The sequence below is a fragment of the Phoenix dactylifera genome, unplaced genomic scaffold (genome assembly GCF_009389715.1).
Source record: "Phoenix dactylifera cultivar Barhee BC4 unplaced genomic scaffold, palm_55x_up_171113_PBpolish2nd_filt_p 000314F, whole genome shotgun sequence".
NCBI classification, from domain to species: domain Eukaryota; kingdom Viridiplantae; phylum Streptophyta; class Magnoliopsida; order Arecales; family Arecaceae; genus Phoenix; species Phoenix dactylifera.
Window position 1 is genome coordinate 65,594 of NW_024067784.1, and position 4,648 is coordinate 70,241.

At 41.7% G+C, this 4,648-nt stretch overlaps 1 non-coding gene across 1 annotated transcript; it reads left to right on the forward strand.

Moving 5' to 3' along the window:
- Window positions 1-308: 308 nt before the first annotated feature.
- Window positions 309-414, forward strand: LOC120105579. Its single transcript, XR_005507938.1, has one exon. It is a non-coding gene; the product is annotated as a small nucleolar RNA R71 (small nucleolar RNA).
- Window positions 415-4,648: the final 4,234 nt, after the last annotated feature.

A 4,648-nucleotide genomic window follows, 5' to 3' on the forward strand; every position in this document is an offset into this window, starting at 1 on the left:
CTTGGGAAGAGCTAACGACATGTCCTCCTATCATTAGTTGGTCAATCTTATGGGATAATGCATCTACTTTGCTAGACAGGTCTATAGAATGACTTATTTCACAAATGGCCCCTTTTTTTTGAAAATTCGGGGATGCTTGACGAGAACATGAAGCATGGTGGAGGGAGTTTTCATTAAGGTTTTCAAATAGTTGCCATGCTTCATGCTCATTTCGAAGCATGAAAGTCCCCCCGCATGCGGCATCAATCATCTGACGGTTTCGTTCAGTCAATCCATTATAGAAACATTGCACTAGCTGCCACTTAGGTATTTGATGATGAGGGCATTTACGGATTAGGTCTCGAAATCTCTCCCAAGTTTCATGAAATTCTTCTCCCTCAGTTTGGGAGAAGCTTGTAATGGCACGTCTAAACTGGTTCGTTCTTCCTATGGGAAAGTATTTTTTAAGAAATTCTTGTTGCATTTGATCCCAAGAATGAATCGAGTTGGCTTCTAAAGAATTCAGCCATTGTTTGGCTCTATCTTTAAGGGAGAAGGGAAATAATCTAAGTTTCAGAGCATCATCAGTGAAGTTCTGAATCTTGACAGTGGTGCAAATCTCAAGGAATTCATCTAGGTGTTTATATGGGTCTTCATTGGTGAGCCCATAAAAAGATGGGAGCATTTGGATCACACTAGACTTTATTTCATATTGTACAGCTGCTACCTCAGGTAATCGAATGCAAGATGGGGAAGTGTAAATAGTGGGAGTAAAGTACTCCCTCAGAAGTTTGGGTTGTTCTTCAGCCATCTTAAAAGGTGGGGATGATCCTAATGTTTTGATCTTAGCTCGAATGTTCCTAAGGGTTCGTTCTATTTCAGGGTCAAAAGGTAATAGGTTTTGTACTCTAGAACGACTACCGTGCATACACTAGTACTCGATCAATCAAGCATGCAATAAAAGAGAAAAGCATATCAATCCTAGTCTTTGTCCTAAAATCACTAGACAGCTCCTAACTGGTTTGAAGAGAGCACCTAAGCCTCCAATCCGGTCTAATGAACCGAGTTGACCAGGTAAGCTCCCAGGTAAGTGGAGGGGTCACGATGCGTTCGCAAAGGTCCCACTTAAAACCCACTTGCCTCGAACAGATGAACTATCTCCTTTATAGGGACAAAGCTTGCCTAGACATCAACTAAGCCACAGAGCGAAATTGGTGCAACTTTCGGTGATCTTCGTCCTATTGAGCTCGAATGTCCCTAGGGGCTAACGTCTAATTGATTTTAATTAAAGATGACACTATGTGAGATTGAGTTCACCTAAGTTGGGCAAGAGTCCGGTGATGAAATCCGGCTCTTATCTTGTTGGGGTGATTGCCCTTACTATGTGCAAATTGATTTGTGTATGTATATCAGGCACGCATTCACAATTTTGCTATAATTAAAATCAAACAATCACCACAAAATTTCAAACCAATAATTAATTTAAATAAGAAAAGTTTAGAGGTTACCAAAGGAAATTTTCCCAGCAATTTAATTTTTTTTTTTTTTTTTTGCAAACCTCTACAGCATTTCTTTTCCGGCAGTTCTCCTTTTGATCATCCCAGATTCTTTTCCTCGATTCCTGATCAAATAATATAAATAAAAATTAGTAAGGGAGAAAAAGAAGATAAGAAAAGTAACAATAATAGAAATTTTTTTAAAGAATTTTTTTTTAATTTTTAAATAATTTTTTTAGTAAGAAAAATAACTATGCTAGCAATCCCCGGCAACGGCGCCAAAAATTGATCGGTTATTTCAATTTCAAAAATAAACCACGCAATAGCACGTATCCTGTAGGATAGTGATTACGGGTGTCGGTCCACAGGGATTGAAGAATAAGTTATTTTTCTTTTAAAAATAAATCAAAAAGAAGGATTTGCTAACTTGATTTAACTAAATTAAACTATGAGTACGGATTGAAATTTATCAGAGTAAATAGATCTAGGGTTTGGAATCCACCACATAGCATTGCATCAAGGATTGTGTTCTTAATTTTTATCTTTTGGAGAGGCATGCAATTTTGGCTACAAGCCTTTTAAAATAAAAACATAAAGAGTGTTAGAAAAATCCATCTTTGGTATAGCATGAAGTGTCTACCTAAGTATGCTAATCTAGGATGCAGCACACCTCATCTTCCTAGGCATGGATCATCTTAGACTACTTTAGCAAACATGAATAGTAAATGGCATGCTCAAAGTTTAAACATCATAAAAAGATATTTCATTGAAGATAAGAATTTAAACAAGCTCCAAAATAATAAAGAAAATAAGAACTACAATGCCCTGATACATTGCTAGGGCTTCATCCAGCCCTAGATTAGATGTTTAGCCGAGCATGGCTTCCGGACGACCTCCCATCTTCAAATGAAAGCCTTCACCTCCCATTCTTCCAAAAATAACACAAACTATTCTCTTTCCTCCCCTTTTTCTCTTTTTTTTTATTTCTTTTTCTCTCTTTTCTTTCGGCTGGTGTCTTCTTTTCTTCACCGAAATAGGGGTCTCCCCTGTTTCTTTCTTCTCCACCGAGCTCCCCCTTTCTTCCCCACCGTCCTCCTCTTATAGACCGCTGAAGACCAGCAATGGATCCCGAGAGAGGAGGAGGGCGTGATGCTGGGGGGGCAGATCGCGGACGAAGATGATGAAGGGCGTCAATGGCTGGATCTCGGGCTTGATTGCAGATGCTAGTGAATGCGGAAGGGAGAAGAGCAGTGGAGGCGGGGTCATCTGGAATTTGGGGATCCGGAGGAGACGCGGACGGTGATGATGAAGAACGGGATGCTGGGTCGCAGGAAGGAGGGACGCGAGCTGGAAGGAGCAGATCACGGCTTGGAGCTGGGAATCCGGACTCTTGGATGCGGAAGACGCTCGGCTGGCTGGAAGGAGCTGATCGGGTCGCGGGGTCTCGGCTGCTGGGAGGTGGAATGGGCTGCGTCACGGGCGGAAGAAGGGCCGGAGATGAAGACGATGCCGCGTAGGTGGATCTGGCATGCGGCTGATACGAGGTCCCGTTGTTTTGAAGCGAGGATGGAGGATCGGGTTGCTTTGGTGGGGGAGGATTTGAATCATCGGCATCAAAGAGTCTCCCTGTTTCAGCGCTGTGATTGGAGCCGGCTGGGGCGGGCTGATGGCAGAGGAGCTGGACGCGGTGGGCACGGGGGCGCTCTATGAGGCGGGATCACGGGAAGGATAGATAGCGGGAGGAAGGAGATAAATCCGGAGATGTTGGCTGCCGCTGGAAAGGACTGATGCGGAAGAGCGGGATCTCAGCTGCGGATGAAGAGGCGGAGGAACTGGGAAGAGAGGCTGCACCGTGTGGAAGATTTTGTGGAAGATCTCTCAGGCTGGAACGGGTTGATCGGAGGAGTGGTCGCTGGTGGTTGGAGCGGCTCGTTGATTGCAGTGGAGGCGTGGTCGCTGGCGGAACATCCGGGATGAAGACAATGCCACAGTTGGATGCGGAAGACGCCCGGCTGATTTCCCTCTTGGGTTTGGCACGCGGCTGAGGGAGGATCGGGTTGTGGATCTGGCTGGCGGGCTCGACGGGAGGAGCCGTGGACGGTCGGGATGCTTACGGGGAGGAAGAAGATGAACAGTAGGATTAGTTTTGTTATATATTTTTTTTGTAACACTGTTCATATGAACAGTGTTTTCACGGGACACTGTTCATATGAACAGTGAATCATAGATATTCAATTATTATTATTATTATTTTTGTTTTAAAATTATAAATTTTATATGAAGGCAGGTGAATTGGTTGGGAATTGGCTTTGGATTTGAGGTGGGTCATGATCGTTGATTTGCTTGAAATTGTTCTCGAGCCCAATGTTATTTAAATTTAATTCTTGCTAAGCTGCTTTAGATCGAACTCGACCAGACAAGACTAAAAACCGGACCGTGACCTAATAAAAGGGTTCATCAAACCTTTGCCCCATACATAATTAATTATAACTTTCGATCGAATCAGGACCAAAACCTATTTAATCATAGCCTTAGCTTGATTACAACTCCATCAGGTTACTAAACCGGGTCAACACAATCTCCTCCTTATATGTTTTCATGAAAGATTACAACCAGGAGAGAGACAAGTTCAAAGTCTGTTTTAAGAAAAGAATTATTTATCTCTTACCATATTTTAAATTTGTTTCAATGTTTATTCAATTTTATGGTAGAGTATGTATTTATTAGTTTAAGAACATTGATAAGTACTATGAAAAGATAACTAAATTATAAATTATTCAGCACTTATCATTTTTCTACTTCAAATCTGAATTCTTTGAACCTTTCAAATGCTTCAAATTTATGTCTCATAAGATAGACATAACCATACCATGAGACATCATCGGTAAAAATAATAAAGTAGAAAAATTGACCCCTAGCCTGCACATCGAATGGGCCACACACATCAGTGTGTACTAGGACAAGTATTTTAGTGGACCTCTCCCCCATGTCCTACAAAGAGTAATTTGGCCATTTTTTCTTGAAGGTAGGATTCACAAATCGGATATGACTCGGAAGTCAATGAACTCAAAAGCCCATGTTTCTCCAATTTGTTAATTCTGTCTTCTCCTATATGACCAAGTCTGAGGTGCCATAAATACTTTTGATTTATCTTATCTCTAGATCTTTTAGAT